The following is an 18,318-nucleotide window of genomic DNA, read 5'->3' as shown; positions in this document are numbered from 1 at the left end:
AAGTGAGTTTTTTTAACCTTCTTGAATGTAATGTTTAATGACTTCCGAATAAGCGAAAAATTACTATTTTTTGCAATCATTTATTCATAAATTTTTGTGAGCTATATTTTTGGACGTTTGTATTAATAGGGCTTTAATGATTTCTTAAGTCTATATCAATTTTGACCAATTTTTAAAACCTTAAACTGTTTTTTTGTAAAAGGGGTGGAGACAATTATTTAGCTATTCATATCGGTTTTTAGCGGTTGTGGGGTTAATTATGGACTGATCCTCATAAAATTTGGTAGGTTGTTTATGTTAAATATTATCATTTTAATGCTTGTGGTGAGCGCTAAAGACATTTTCAAATTAAGACTATATGCAAAAGTTGGAAAAGAGATTTTGGTTCTACAACACTTGTTGTGTTGTTGTAACAGATTGGCTGTAACTGAATGTTCTTCCCTGAAGAAAAAACTTCCGATTGATACAGCTATTGCTGAGTTGACAATCTTTGGCAAATTGAGAATCGGATCGTTTCGGAGCGGAGATCCAATTGTCGTGGGAAGGACTACACTTGTTGTGTAGTAATGTACGGTAAAGTAATTTTTCTGAAGGAGACTTTAGAAAGGGGCGATCCACACAAGAGATTTTGGGTTATACAAAACTTATTTATATTGAATTTCATTACTGTACTCGTATTTTGAAGAGTCAGATCATTTTCTGAAGAACTTTATAGGGGGGATAGGGTCAAATATAGAACGATCGATGTACTCGCTTATCTCAGCCGGTAATAAGCATTAAAGTTATATTTTGAAAAGGGATCTATTATGAGAGATAGGGTCAACCGATCCTTATAAAAAATTATGTAAGATATTTAAGTTTACATACGACTTGTTTATGTGAAATTTCAGCCTGTTATGAATGTTAAAAAGTTTTTTTCCGAGGGCATTTATATAGAGTCTATGAGAAAGCGGAGACCGATATAGCTAATGTTTGTGTAAAATTTCACCTCTATCTCTTTTCGTTCATGCTTTCAAGAGATATGCGAATATCGTTTTAGAATTGAATAAGGACCCAGGACATATATACTATTGTGCATCTATGATCATCGGAATCATCATTTCAATGTGTTACAAACGGAATTACAAAATCAATATATACTAGGGTATTCAATTATTCGGGTTTTTGTCTTATTCGGTTTATTCGACAAATAATTATTTGAGGTTTTACGTTAGCCGGTTAATAATCGAATAATTAAAAATTATTCGGTTATTCGAATAAAAGGAAACTAGATTTTATTATTGCTTTTAACAATAATTTTCTTCATATACACCCTGTAACAACTTTGAAAAAAGCATTCACACATGGAAAAGTTGATAAGCATGTGAAAATAAATTCCACTTATAGAATTGCGTACTCCGATTTGTATGTCCTTTTAAAAGGATTTCAAAGTTTAAAGGACTACAAACGAATATTTAAAATATTTATATGTATTTTATAATGCTAATATAAAAGCGGGGAATCTGTACATTCTATCTATATTATTTACCTGTCTCACTTAGAAAAAAAAAACGAAAAAGAAATTAAATATAAATAGGTTTCATTTTCGACTCAAAAACTTTTAACTACTTTTTTGTGACAAATTTTATTTAAGATTTCCAATTCTTTCTTGATGATCTTGATGATTTGAAATAAATTATATTATTTCGAAGCAGAGGAACTCAGCTTCATTTAAAATTAATATTAATACCAACTTTTTAATATAAATTTGGATTTCCATCTTTTGAAATTGGATGTCTTTTAAACTTTAAAGTCCTTTTACAGGAGCATAAAAGCTGATTATGAAAAACTGAGTACACAGAGCTAATACTAATGGTCCACAGTTTCCTGTACGCATAGATTTTTTCATGTTTGAAAATAAGTTTTTCACGGTTTATAAACAAAAATATTATTTTCACTTCTTTCACTTCAATTCTTTGTTTAGTTTTTTATCAATACTAGAAATTATTCCTGTTTATGTCAAATGATTTTCTATATAAAGACATTACTGTTTTTAAGATTTTCAACGAGTTCTAGAATTCATAAGTTTTCAGCAACTATAACTGTTGCTGAAAACTTATTAGAAATACTTAAAACACAACAATGTTCCCAAAAATATTGGTTGTAAAAATAAAAGCGATATAATTATTTCCATGATTTCTTTTTAAAAATCATCAAATAAATTTTCTTTATTATAGAAAATTGATTAAGAAATTAAGAAAAGAAGAAAATTTATTATAAAAATATTAAATTTGTAGAAAATACATAGTAATTTTACTGATAAATAGTGAGTTTTTCTTAATCGGTTAATTGATAGAAATTATTCGGATTATTCGTTATTTGAAATTTTAAAATTTTCATTTATTCGAACGATTAATCGTCAAAAATTAATCGATTAACCGAACTACGATTAATCGTTTGAATACTCTAATATATACCCATTTTTTTTTTTTTTTTTTTTTTTGATGGCGGTTATGAAAGTTGAAATCGAATAGAAAATTGTATATTCGAAAGGTATTTTTATATAGAATTTTTAACAAATCAATTCTATTAAGAAGTATAATCTGGAGCTTCCCAGGAAAAATTTTACTTACCCGGTAAGCAGGCAGGTAATATTGAAGCAATGTGGAACTACTTTCTTTTGGGGTGAATAATTAATTATTTTTTGTTCGACGAAGTTCAAAAAATAACTGGTTACAAATGTGCTTGCCCGACCTTTCCAGGCTTAAACATAACTCTACAGTTATTTTTGGTATTTATTAGTCTTTTCGCTTTATATAATTAGACTGATTCTCTAGATAGCTGCCTACAAATCCAACCTTGTATTAAATAACTACATTATCTAGATTACTCGTTACCAAAATTTGAAGATTTTTTTGCCATGTTCTTTTAAAATCTACTCGAACAAATTAGTAAGTCTCTAGCAGGCTGCGAGAAGTGAGTCCCTCAATCTCTCTCATACATTCTAACTTTGATGAATTAAACATGTGATATTTTGTGATCAGTTTTTTATTCTCTCAGTTGAAACCAAATAATTTGTTAAAATGTTATTTGAATAAAGAATAATCGATTAATCGAATCGCGGTTAATCGATTGAATAAACTCCTACGTATATTTTTATTACTTCAGAACAAGTGTTATTTTAAAAATTAAGTTATAATGAGATCTAATGAACGATAATTTGAAGTAAATATATTTTTTACAAATAATTGACTTATTAAATAATTATAAAAAATCTATGAGTAATGCAAAGTAACTGTATTGCATATTTTATCGCAGCAGACAAAATAGCATTTATTTAATTAAATAGAAACTACATCCATTTTAGTAGCAATTAAAACGATTTTAAACTTAATTAAAATTGCATCTAAGGGTTAAATGTTACTAAATGACATTGCCATCCATTTATCTAATAGCTCATTCATTTATGTACTTTTGGATTTTCGTTTATTTTTAGATTTGAAAGCCAATTTAGTTAGTTATTCAGTTAGTTCTTTTTTAGAGGATGACCCCTACTAATGCAGTGCATTGTGCTGGAACTAAAAAAATAAGTTGTGGGAGGGAGCATAAATAGAGTAGTGTTTGTGGACATTTGATTTAAACACATTGCATTATATTATCCCAGAAAAAAAGAACTTCCAAGAAGCCAAAAAGAAGTAGAATTTACTCCATGGCATTACTGAAAAAGACATAATGAAGTTATGATTTTAACACAGGCTTGTCTTAGGAGGGATGTCATTTTTATTAGATTCCTAATTCACTACATCTGAAGTCATTCTCAGAAAGTAATAAAGAAAGAAAGTAAAAAGAAGTAGAATTTACTCCATAGCAGTACTGGAAAAGACATAATGAAGTTATAATTTTAACACAGGCTTGTCATAGGAGGGAAGTCATTTTTATTAGATTCCAAATTCACTACATCTGAAGTCATTCTCAGAAAGTAATTTTTATGTTATTTTTTTGGATGTTATTAAGAAGTGAAGTTGTAGTATTATAGAATACTACTAATTTGACTTAAATAATATTAACATAAATAACTAAATTTCACGCATTTATCAAATGACTCCAAAATAAAATTGGGTTAATTCAGAAGATTTCGGTAAAAACAAATATACCCTAAATTAAAAAAATGGATTCTTTTTGCTTCTTTGGACGTTAATAAACATCACTTCCATAGATGTTAAAAAATTCACTTAGTGCTACATTTGAATAACAATACAATAGAGTTGGATGCCCTACTGTCACTGATAAGTACCTTCGGTGGAGTGGAATGCTTCTTTTGACACTGGAAAAATGTGCTTAGTCCGTCAGACTTAATAATAATAAATACCAATAATATAAATACCAATATTATTAACAACAAGTCTGGCAAACGTTAAAATCGATTCTATTAACACGACCCCATCATTCATAATGTGCCACATTGCCCCAATCTCTATAGGTCTTAGCCTATAATTGTCATTGGCAAGTGTAGATAGAGTTGGAAGTTTGACATATATGGTCATTTGTGAAGATAAGAAATATGGTAAGTTAAAGAACGTAGCCTTGCGTTAACCTTAAATTAATCTTGAACTCGTTCGATGAGATCCCATCTATAATAACTCGTATAGTGCGAGATAAATCGAGTACATTGTTGGTCTCTAGATATTTGACAAGACAAAAAATAAACCATATATTCCATAACTTTGGAATGTGCAGAACGACTAACAATTGGGCGATCTTTTACAGGAGTATTAGCCTCTCCCTTTTTAGAAATTGGCGTGACATTAGCAATCTAGAAATTTTATCGGCATAGTATAGGAAGCTGAAAAGATAAGCTAATAAACGAGGTAGCGTCGACGAGAACTGCTTTAAGACCAGTGCCGGTATGTTATTAACTGCCTTAACCATAACAATTTATCAAAGGTTTATAGAACAAATTTTGTATAAAATTTGTCTAATAAATCTTTTATAAATTGTTATGAATAAGGCCCTTAGTCTATATGTACAATGTACATATTTTACATTACTCATATGTTAATACTCTGTTACACAAACATACAACAACAAGTACAATATTTAATTAACATATTACTTTGTTAATTTAATATTTAAATTATTGTTTAGCGAAAAATGTTCTTTTTAATTGTACGTCAATAATCATCGTCATTATTATCATCATCATCAGCATCATTGGGGCGTTCTCTTGAGTTAATCAATTAAATTCATACAAAACACGACGTTTGATGACTAAATTTAAAGAATAAAGAATGAATTTTTTCAATATTTTCGATATTTTAATTTAAATATGGAATATAAAAGTATTTTAAAGGCGTAGATGCAAAAACAGTTAACTGCAATATTGTTTTTTTTTTTTAATTTTAATAAGAAAATCTAAATTTCTAATGATTTATGTTTGTTGTGAGTTTTCCGTTTAGGAATAATTATTTAGGACTTACAGCTCGTTCTAGAAATTCATGTGGAGTTTGACAGGCTAATTATTTTGGAAAATATGAAATCGATATGACATTTAAATTAAAATTTTTTAAAATAAAAGTATTAATCTACTAAATATAAGTTAATTTATAAAAAATGGCTTTTACTGACTTTGCTTCTATATAACACTTATATTTACTAAGTTAAACTGACATGAATAAGTAGAATCGTATAAATATTTGTTTATTTCTCTTTTTTTTGGGTGGAGAATTTGACTTGTCTCCAGTTACATTTCGTTTTTAAATTTTTGTTAATACGTACTCTGCCTTAAACTTGATTTTAAATTTTATACGTTTTTTTTTTTTTTTTTTTTTTTTAACAGTTTCTTATTTATTTTGCCTAAAGAAGACTCACATATTGCTTTGCTGTTTTATTTTTAGGGAAATGTTTAACACTTGTATACTAATTGAATATTGGTATGGAAAGTTAAACATGATTTTGACTGAAATTTTCGACTGAATGAATGTATATTTTAAAAATATTCAATGTACTGTTGTTTAACAAAATGTCATGCAGAATGTTATTCAAGTCCCAAAGAAAAGTATATTACTATGTTCTTAATTAACAACTGTTGACAAATAAGTTATTTTTGTTATTATAAGTATTTTAACAATATATATAGTTGGTGCAAAAGTTAAATAGTTCTTTTGTACCAAACAAAAAACATAATTTTTATAATAAATTTTGAGAAATACACACTACATTTAGGGACAAGTAAGTGTTTAATATATCCGAGTTTATAGTCAAATCTATAGTGTGTTCTTGATGAGAATCATGTGCTGCTTAAAAATATACGGTTATCGGGAACGAGCTCCCTAAGGAACTTATTGTATCGATAGAACAGTGAACTCCAGTGAAGCAATATAGTTACATACCCTACTGTAACGGATAAGTACTTTCGCCATCTCTTGTAGCTCTAATATTCCATTTAGCCGAGTTTATAGTCAAATGTATAGTTCAGAATATAGTCGAATCAATTCTTCAGACTATACTTGAGCCTATAGTCGAGTTTATAGTTCAGACTGTAAATAAACCTATGTCCCATAGTCTACAGTTAAGACTAGTCTAGACTATAGTCGAGTCTATAGTCAAATTTATAGTCCAGTTTATAGTCAGGTTTACAGTCTAAACTATCCATAGTGCCTACCACAGTCAAGTCTACATATATTTCAGACTATAGCCTAACTATAGTCTGCAGTCCAGATATAGTCCATTTCATGTTAAATACATACTATGATCATCTGTATAATCTAGTCTAGACTATAGTCGAGTCTATAGTCAAATTTATAGTCAAGTTTACAGTCTAAACTATAGTCAAGTTTACAATCTAAACTATCCATAGTCAAGTCTACATATATTCCAGACTAAAGCCTAACTATAGTCTGCAGTCCAGAATATAGTCAATGCTGTAGCCAAGACAATTGTCCTGTCTATTGTCCAGACTATAATCATGTCTTAAGTCATATCTATAGTTCAGACCGTAGTCAATATCTGCAGTCCACGCTACAGTCATAACTGTAGTCCAGACTATAGTCAAGGTTATATCCAAGCTATAGTCAAGGCTGCTGTCCAAACTATAATCATTTCTACAGTTCAGACTATAATCATGTCTATAGTTCAGACTATAATCATTTCTAAAGTCAAATCTACAGTCCACACTACAGTTATTTCTATAGTCCAGATTATAGTCATGTCTATATTCCAGGCTATAGTCAAGTCAAATATTTAGAATATAGTCAAATTTATAGTCCAGACTATAGTCTATTCTATAGTTCAGACCATAGTCAAATCTATAGTCCAGTCCATGTCAAATACTATAGTTAAGCCCAGACAATAGTCTTGTAAGAAATGTCAATAATTTTTTCCAAACGCATACACTATAATGACAACAAATTAAAAAAATATGTAACAACCAACTCCTTAGAAACTCTGTTATCCTGAAATTATATTCACATCCTGTTAGAGATTTGCAAAAATTAATTCCCACATTTTTTTATTGATTTAGTTTCCTTTTTATTTGCGTTTTATATAATTTTCTATACTTAAATAAATGTCATAAATGTGCACTTAAATTTAAAAATAGTTTACCCTAAAAATAGCAAAAAAATCAAAATTAATCAAAACAGGAAATTACACTATAATGTTACATTTCATTATCCTTGACAAATAATACTTAGGTAATATTTTTGTATTGTTGTTATTTTTATTTTGTTTATATTATTTTTTTCTGTTTCGGAAGGAGTATAAATGAACTACAAGTGTAGAATTTTTATGCGGTTGTTGTGGGTTATTTGTAATTTAGTATGAAATTTCCCTAAGGTAATTGAAACTTTATTAACCCCCACTAACTAATTAAGAAACATAAAGTACCCGTAACTTAAGAAATAGTAAAGAACATATTTGCAAACATATAATTATGATACTAGCATACAAAATACATATATACATACATATAAAGCTGAATATTTAACATAATTTTGTGGTAGAATTTCTTACCCGCAGCTTGCAAAAAGGTATAAGATTTCAAATTTTCAAACAGAAATAGTTACAGTAACAGCAGCAGTTGAACGGTAAAAGGAAACCAGAAATGGTTGTTGGATGAAATATCTGCTTACTTTGTTCATACATACTACTTTGTATTTCCCTAGTTAAGATGTAATTAAGTTTGGTTTTGCATAATCATAATAATGGCAACGTGATTAATATTAATTGTCAAACAAAAATTATGCGAATATAATAAACAAGCATACCGAAAAAGAAGATATTTCATATGACAAATATGTTTAGGTGGATACTTAAAGTTTTTTGACAATTATATAAATTCTTAACTTAAAGCAACTAAAAACAAGTAGTAAAGTATAGTCGGGCATGGCCGAATATATAATACCCTACACCATGAGTATATTTTTAAAATTTTTACTTTTTATGAAGAAACTTTTATGTTGAATATTATTCCAAAATATTTAAGCAATTTATTGATAAAGAAAACTAAAATTTCTAAATGAGGCTTTATATAGATCAAATATGGGTCGATCCTCGGGAAATTTGGGAAAAGGATATATTTTTAAATAACAGTTTTGTTGAGTTTCATTGCGATACAAATGGTTACAAGTCAATTTTAGACGTTTAAGACATTTTTTGAAGGGGGGTTTGTATGGGGGCTAGAGTCAAATAAGGGACGATCCTTCCGAAAACCTGCAGTGTCATTTATACTTATGTAAAACTTATTTGTGCCAATTTTTAAAGAGATAATAGAATATTTGACGTAATTATGGCATAAAAAGTTCAAATCGGGAGGTACGGTTGTATGGGGGCTAGGTGAAATAATGGACCGATTTCAACCATTTTCAACAGGCTTCGTCCCTGTGCCAAAAAACATGCTTGGTCCAAATTTCATCAAATTATCTGGAAAATTTCGGCCTGTACCTTGCGCAAAAGGTTTATATGGACAGCCAGCCGGACAGACGGACGGACGGACATGTCTTAATCGACTCAAAAAATGATTCTGAATCGATCGGTATACTTTAAGGTGGGACTAATATTTTTGTATGTTACAAACATCAGCACAAACGTATAATACCCTCCCCACTATAGTGGTGTAGGGTATAAATACAGTTTGTACCATAATGTAATAAGTGCATCCTGTTTTGTACTATAAACTCTAATATATTTTGTTCAATACATAGATCGATTATAGTTTGGAATAAAGACTCGACTATTGTCTGGACTGTAGACTCGACTAGGATCTGAACTGCAGATTCGACTGAATTGACTAAACTATGTTCTAGACTATATATTGGACTTTAGTATGCACTATATTCTGGCATATATACTCGACTATAGAACGGACTATAGTCTAAACAATAGAACACACAGTTTGGACCATACCTTTGGCTATTGTCTTTTAGTGTTGGCAAATACCAGTGGGATGGCTTTAACATGGGGGATAAAGTGGGTCTGGGGTTCTATAATTAAGACCGGAAACAGAAATATACCACCGTTTACCTAATCATAAGACATGCTTACAGGCAGAAGTCCGAGCAATAACAGAATGTGTAAAGTCAATTTATTATAATCCAATTTAGTAAATTTACGAAATTCACTAAGTTTACTAAATTGAATTAGAATAAATATGGCGCACACAGCCCTTAATATATTTACCGACAGCCAAAAGGCAATAAAGACTATATCAGGTGATAGAATTAAATCTAAGACCGTCTTTGGATTCCAGGCCACTCGGGTGTAATCGGCAACGAAAAAGCGAATGTAATAGTATTAATATATGGATGAGAAATTCCCAAAAGGCCTCTTGGAATAATTTAACGGTGGGTTGAACCACCAAGATCCTATGGTGTGACTCAGTTGAGAACAAGACGAAAAAACTCCTCAAAATGAACATTTCTGAGGTTAGTATAATAGTACTCTGAGTGAACACACCGGATTAGGGGCACATCTATACATAATTGGCCGTGAGGATTCAAACGAAGGATAGTGCAACTCTGGCACACTTTTTTGTCACTGTCAGTCTTGAAAGTGATATTATTCCGGAAATAACTTTCTTGACTAACACTGATTGCAAAATTTTTAGGAATTACGTCCAGGAAACAATTTTTTTCGTGAAAAGGATTGGAACAGGCCCTGATTTGATATACTATACATCCTCCTATCAGCCTATCTACCTACCATACTTCAATCATAGTCAGAAGTTTAGGCTTGACTTTAGCCGGAGGACCATATAGACTTGACATTACCCTAAAATTTAGAGTCGACTATGGTCTGCAGTATAGGCACTTCTATAGTCTGAACTACATTGTGGTCCGTAGGCTCGACTATAGACTGAATTATAGTCTGTATTTTTAGACATGTTTTAGCTTAACTGCTTAACTTTAGCTTTAACTCACTATATTCTAGATAATATACTCTATTACTATTGTAGTCAGAAATGTCCACTATACTTTAGTCTGGACTTTATTCAATAAAAGAGTCAAAATCCAAATTTATTTAATTACAATGAAATGCATTCTGAAATTCAAAACGTGTTAAAAAAAAACAAACATTCTTATGAATAATATCCAAAATACTCAGCTGTTGTTTAGAACAGTCTTTGTATTTTATTAGTTTAGTTTTATTTAGCATTTTAATGACTTTTTCAACTTAAGATATTTTAAATATTCAAAAACCACATGCTCATTAACTAATTTGCAAATGAACATATTTTCTTTAAAAAGTAATACGCAAAAAATACTATCTAGTAAATATTATATACTATGTATATAGTTTTAGGCCACCACTTTCTTCTGATAAGATATAAGCAAGTCAATCTCAAAGGACCAAAAATCTGAGTTGCAACACTCATATGTTTATAACTAAACTCCTTGAATGTAAACATTTTGATTGTGTTATCAACAAATACATGGCCTACTAACAAGTTTTTTTTTATAAAGTTTTTTTCCAAAAAGACAATAATTCAATTTTAGAGGTTAAAAAACTGTTGTGACAGCTGTGGTCAATTAATATACAATTCATACAAACTCATATACAGATGCAATGAATAACATGTTATGAATGAATGACTGCGGGATCTTTACAGAAGCAAACAAATTTATATACTGTGAAGAGCAAAAGTTAAAATGTTAAAGACCTTAAGCATTTATTTAAATTAAAACTTAAAAATACTAATGAACCTATGTAGATATTTCTAGAAAAGACTTTTGTTTAAGGATTCATATAAAAAAAATCAGTGTAAATACACTAAAAAAAATCCATGCCTAATATATACGAAAAATGTCGTACATTGTACGAATCGTTCGTTGTTTCGCACCACGAAATTCTTTCGTAATATATACGAAATTGTACGAAATATTTTAGTATAATGCAAAATATTCTTGAAAAATTTAATTTACATAAATTGAAAAAAGTGAATTTTGAATAAATATGGTAAAATTTACGAAATATTAATATATTCAAACATTTTTGTTCATTTTAAAATAAATTTTCTAATTTTAGTTTAAAATTATTCTCCATACGAATTTTCAATTTTTTTATGAAAATATTTCAAGAATAATATTATACTTTTTCTTAAATTTTATAAAAATGTTGTAGTTTTATTTAATCATAATATAATTAACATCATTATGTTTAATTTCGCTAAAATTTAAGAAAAAAATAATACGAAAGGTTTTCGTACTTTCGTAAAAATAGAAAAGGGTTTTATTAAATAATATTTCGTATTATACACGAAATTTTTGTAAATATTACGAAAATAGAAGTTACGAAATTTTTTTCGTAAAGTTGAGCATGGATTATTTTCAGTGTAGTAAATAATTTAAATAGATTACAAAAAGTTGTAAAGGCATCAAAAAATTTGCTAAGAAATGACTCACATTTTGTGTTACTCGTCACTTATAGTTGTTCACACGTAAAAAGCGTAAATTTCTTTATGAAAAGCCTTATTTTTTTATTGATCCCACCGAATAAGTTAAATTTGTTATGCCAAATTGTTTAACACTTATAAATAAAGAAAATACACATTAATAAAACATTTATTTAAGTGTAATGTTGTTTAAACATTTTCACTTCTCACAGTATCATAAATTAGAATAATGAACTAATAAAAAGATAATAATATTTTAGTCGTATAATTAAATAATACAAAACGTTTACAATGTTTGTTCGCCATTATTTACACATCCATACATACGTGCATATGTATGTGTTTATGCATATATATTCAAATTTGAATACTACATATAAATTGCACGTAAAGTTTTTGGAGGCAGCTACTAAACATATTCCCGTCAATGGCTGATGAATAATAAAAAGTAATATTTCTATATTCCGCTGTGCCGAATCTTATATACCTTTCACCAAGTATGTTTTAAAAAACAGTTTTTTTTATTTTGTATCTCTGCACATATGCCACACATAACATACACACAAACAAATATAAACTGTAGCAAAAAGAAATATTAACCGTTGTACTGTAATACCACCGTCAAACTGTATTACCACCCTCAAACAAATATGAGCTGTATTACCAACATATTAGTGCTTTATCTCCTTGTTCTTGTTATACCCACTTACCTTCGTGAGAACAGAACAGCATCCAAACATACAAAAAATACACAGCTGCATAAAACCAAATACATCTCCACACGCACATGTACATCTTTATCCAATTAACAGTGTTGTTGTTGCTTTTTTAACAAAGCATGAAAAAAATGTGGCTTTTTAAATGAAATTATCAGAGGTTGTCTCGGATTTTTGCTCATATCTCCGTTATTTATAGACCGATTTTGCTGATTTTAAATAGCGATCTTCTCGAAAGAATGTCTAACTGAATTATTGAAGATTCGGATCTCGCCGATATTTGGGGACCTCTAAAAACTGATTTCAACAGACAGACAGACGGACATGGTTTAATCGACTCCACTATCTATAAGGATCCTGAATATATATACTTTATAGGGTCGGAAAATTATATTATAGAAATTACAAACGGAATGACAAATTTATATATACCCTTCTCACGAATGTGAAGGGTATAAAAAGAAGATTGTTTTTTAGAATATTTATTCAGTAATAGTAAAATTAAACTGTTGTCTATACTGTATTAGATAATTAATTAGAACAAAAAAAAATCGAATAAATATGTATAAAAAATACACTTGTGGCCTTCGGTTAGTTAGTGGTTAGAGTTCTAGTTTGGTAGACCGGAGGTGTTGGGTTCGATTCCCACCTGAGGCACATGTTAAGAAGCGCACAACAGGCCCGATAGAGGCCTAGGTGTATTTCTACGGATTTGATGTTTATATGTATATATATGTATATAAGGAGGATGTACTCCTTTCAAACTAACTAACTAAAAAATACACTTCCGACCCAGTTCAGGCATTATTATAAATCCTTATTTTATCATATTTATAATTTTTTATTAAAAATATTTAGATAAAATTATTATTTAATTTGTATACAAACGGAATATATTTTATCTTTTTTAACTAACATACATAAATATTTGAAATTTATTGAAATAAGTTTTAGTTGGCTATAAACCGGCACACACATGTGTGTAATAATTTTAAATATTTAATTGGTTTAATATTTCTTTCATTTTTATTGTAATCCTCAATTATTTAAGTATTTTTTTTTATACAAAATAAAAAAAAAATTCCAACAACATGATGTTAAACAAAATATTCCATACGGAATAGGAATATATAAATTTTGCAAAAACCAAACATATTGAATAAAGTCATGTTTTTCTCACCCAACAAAATTTATATTATTCGAGAAGCAGTGGGAGATACATATAAAGGAATTAGATAGACATTTAATAGTTCACATGTTGGTATTATGGTTGAATGTTTTTTTTTTTTTTTGCACGGATCTTAAAGAAATATAATTTTTTTTAAACTTGAAATATGAAAAGTTGTAAGTAGAAGCGGAATCTTGTTTAACCTTCGGGATGGACTTTCAATACAGTCATAAAAACACTTTGGATGTCAAGTCATTTGTATTAGAGATTAATTTAAATAAAAAAAGCTTCCCATATATGTAGTCAAATTCTATCTATCTATCTATCTATCTATCTATCTATCTATCTATCTATCTATCTATCTATCTATCTATCTATCTATCTATCTATCTATCTATCTATCTATCTATCTATCTATCTATCTATTTATCTATCTATCTATCTATCTATCTATCTATCTATCTACCAACCAACCTATCTATCCATTGATCTAACTATCTATCTATAACTTCTTCACATTAAAAAAAAGAACATTAAAAAATGTTCCCACAGTTCCTTAAATGTACAAATTTTGAATAGCTAAGACTAACATATTGACAACATAAATCTTAAAACTGACGTAAAAACTCATAAATTTTTTTTAGAAAATTTTAAAGACGGACCTTGACGGTTTCCAAAACACCAAAAAAACAACACATGTACATAATTTGACTACCGAACGGCAATAGATCATAAAAGCTTTTTTTAATTGTGGGGTTTTGTATTTTCAAACATGATTGTAAAACAATACAAGCAATTTGGAAGAAAAAAACTCATATAGTCATACAAAGCTGTATCCGGTTATTTTTACAAAAAAGCGAAAATATGTATAAAAAGAAAACTAAAAATTACATATTTACTCCATAAAGAGTTGTATGTTGTGTTTGAAAGAAGGTTGAATAAACGTTCAAACGTTCGTTGAATCGATGTTTTCAAAATGAAAACAAACACAAAATAAGAATTGTATTACAAATTTACATTGAATTAAATATTATTTTAATAGATTTTTCATTGAAAAGGGAGCTATTAAAATGAAATATAATTAATAGAAATTTACTTACTTTAATTACCAAATGACTTTGCTGGTAAATCTTACATTTCTAAAGGTCAATCACTTTTATTTATAAATTTCTCAAGTCCAATACCAGATATTTTTATATAAATCAGTTTTCAAACAAGTTTATTTGCCTAAAATCATGAAAAATGTAATTTGATTTAATTATTATCGGATGTAGTTTAAAATGAATTACGACGGCTTAGCTAATGACTTGTTGAATAAAGATTAGATTAATCAAAACAAAAAAATGCTTAATAAGCACCATTCTATTTTAATGAAATTTTGTTTAAAACTAAGTGGTAATTTTTATACATATAAATATTTTTTTACATACTTAAATAATTTGCTGTCCAAATGTTTTGAATATAAAACTACGCATATTATAATGCTTGTGAACTGGGTCAATGTCATGGAAATAAACAAAATATTAATTAAACACAAGTCTGAATTTTGAACAATTTGTTATTATTAAATACAATATCGTTCATTCATTTATGACAAGATAGTAATAACTCAAGTTGTAAATTTAAAGAGATTATAAATAGACTTTAATAACTTATAAATAAAATTTATAACTTTATTTTAACACCCATTACTATAACAATTGGTAGAAATTTTACGCCTTTTGATTTATATGAAATTTGAAATTTATAGTTTATTGTAGTAGATGATTATTCACAATAAAATTGGAATTAGAGGAAATTTATTTGAATAATAAATTTGCTATATAGCTGATCTTAACAAAGCTTGAAGGGACCTTTTAATCTCAATAATGCAAAGAACTCGCATATTAAAATATACTTCCGATCAAACAGTTTTCGAAGAATCTACAATTGGTTCAGAAATATAAACTTAACTTTTAGAATCAATTGAAGTTATACAAATAATAGTATTTGTCATTGAAGTTAAACATTTAGGGAAAAATTTATCGCCGAATGGGAATTTATAATATTTTGGTCTCGTTTATTTCAAGTTCACATTTTAAACGGTCCCATTGTTTAAAATCAATTATTAAAAAGAATAAGTAATTGTCATTGGATGTTAGACCTTTAGGGAAAATTTAATTAAATATTAATATTTAATAATTATTATATATGCACAACACACAAATTTAATAAACGTTTTTGTTTTTTTCTCTATTTTTAGTTACCTCCGCGAATATTTAAATTCGTGTTCCTGATATGTTTAATAATTGTTTTGATATCACAGACGACAGACAGTGCTCAAAGTAAGTATTTTAGTTATTCATTATAAAAATATTAGATTTAAATATTGGAATTAACCCACACCCATTCAAACCTAAAGTTTTGACGCGTGTCTATCTATCTATCTATCTATCTATCTATCTATCTATCTATCTATCTATCTATCTATCTATCTATCTATCTATCTATCTATCTATCTATCTATCTATCTATCTATCTATCTATCTATCAATCTAACTATCTATCTATCTACCTATCTATCTATCTATCTATCTATCTATCTATCTATCTATCTATCTATCTATCTATCTATCTATCTATCTATCTATCTATCTATCTATCTATCTATCTATCTATCTATCTATCTATCTATCTATCTATCTATCTATCTATCTATCTATCTATCTATCTATCTATCTATCTATCTATCTATCTATCTATCTATCTATCTATCTATCTATCTATCTATCTATCTATCTATCTATCTATCTATCTATCTATCTACCTATCTATTTACCTATCTATCTATCTATCTATCTATCTATCTATCTATCTATCTATCTATCTATTTACCTACTTTCAATTATCTTGTGAATATTAGGCAAGATCCAGCTGAAAAATTAAAAAAACTGTCAAAATTCACAAATTTCCATAAAATTTACAATAAATATTTATATGATACGTATACATACAGATGTATGTATATAACACAAACAATTTTAAATGATTTCACTTTAAGTGATATATAGTTCAGGTGATCTATTAATTTGTTTCACAAAACATTTTTATTTTTGGTAATAATTCAAAACAGATGTGTATTGAAAATATTTTTAAGAAAAAATGTTTGAAAAATGAAATATTAACATACCTAATTTAGGCGCCGTTAGAATCGTTACGTATTTCTTTGCACTTCCTCTTCAGTTGCTTCTTACTTCACGTTTATTTTTTTTTTAATTTTTTTTTCTTATTTGTATGTCGTTAAAGAATATGATGCTAAAACATAAATACCATAAATATTGTCGTTTAAATCAAAAAGTCATCAACACTTCGTAAATCTTATTACTTTTATGATATGATTACCGCTACTGGGCTGCCTGACCGACGAGCGCGCAACCGGCAAAACTAACGCTAACTATAAACGTACATACATACATGCATGTAGATTTACTACTACGCGAATCCAAAAGATCAAAATAACCAACCGTTGCGTTTACACAGCAAGTAGTAGGAGGTAATTGAATCAAAACAACAACAACAAAAAATGTAAACAAATAATTAACAGCAGCAGCCGCAGTAGTAGCACACATCAAAATCAAATCTATACATTCATTCGATGGAATCCATCTATCTATTTATCTACATACGTATGTATGTAGCCAAAGGAGAAGATAAATTCTCGCGAAATTCACATAAATATTTGATTTTTGTTTTTCGTTTTTTTTTTTGCTCGCACTCACGATAGATGAGATAGATTTACTTGGTTGGACTCGCGTGCGAAAACGTTTTATCACTTTATTCTATTCGTACTCTGTTACACACAGATTTAAAATACACACACACACTGCCACCACCGTCAGAGTATGCAAAATCTAAATTAAATCAAAAAAAGCGCCAGTAAAATGTAATTTTGTTTTGATGATGGTGACGACTACGATGCTTTTCGTATTTAAGAGCATCCACTAACCAAAAGAACGAACTGTTTAACTCAAAGGCCGGCAAGCAACTAAAAGTTTTGTGTTGTGAAAAATTTTTTATAGAATAATTTGAGGTTCGTCGTTGTTGCTGTTCAAGCTCCAGACGTTCTTTCTGTCTATGTGTCTGATTGGACAGGCCACACACATAGTAAGACACAAAATTAATGTAGCCAGATAAATTGTGCGAAATGTGGACATTTGAAATATTTAAATGATTTACTTAAATATTTCAATATAAACTTAAAATATTTTGAGGCTGTAGAAAGAATCAAGGGGTTTAAACTTATTTTATCTACAACGTTATCTAAATAAACATCAATACTAAGCAATTACCCCCAACTTTCTAAACCGTAAAGTCCCACCAATACCGATTTTCATATATTCGCTATAGTCCAAAACAATCTTCTGTTATAGTTTTTTTGTCCTTAATCTGAAATTAGAGATTTTCGGAGTATGTAATAAACCTTTCAACAACTAGGTGTTTAATCTGAACACGCCGCTGCTAGAGACATCAGGGCTATCTCAACATCAATGGAAAATGGTCAAAATTTAGATTCTGTTTACATAACATAA

The 18,318-nt window shown here is 28.6% G+C and overlaps 1 protein-coding gene across 5 annotated transcripts in view; it reads right to left on the bottom strand.

Annotated features, from left to right (window-relative positions):
* LOC111676436 (aminopeptidase N) overlaps nucleotides 1-17,789 on the bottom strand; it is a 29,684-nt gene extending 11,895 nt beyond the window's left edge. Inside the window, exons 1-2 of one of the 5 annotated variants that reach the window (XM_023437345.2) lie at nucleotides 17,509-17,789; nucleotides 16,920-17,044 (exon numbers count right to left, since the gene is read on the bottom strand). The gene's annotated coding sequence lies outside the window, so the exon portion shown is untranslated. The other 4 variants (XM_046949284.1, XM_046949287.1, XM_046949285.1 and 1 more) reach the window with 4 other exon arrangements.
* Nucleotides 17,790-18,318: the final 529 nt, after the last annotated feature.

Source organism: Lucilia cuprina, chromosome 4, assembly GCF_022045245.1.
Source record: "Lucilia cuprina isolate Lc7/37 chromosome 4, ASM2204524v1, whole genome shotgun sequence".
NCBI classification, from domain to species: domain Eukaryota; kingdom Metazoa; phylum Arthropoda; class Insecta; order Diptera; family Calliphoridae; genus Lucilia; species Lucilia cuprina.
The sequence above is the reverse complement of the archived record's forward strand: the minus strand, read 5'-3'. Positions and strand labels throughout refer to the sequence as shown.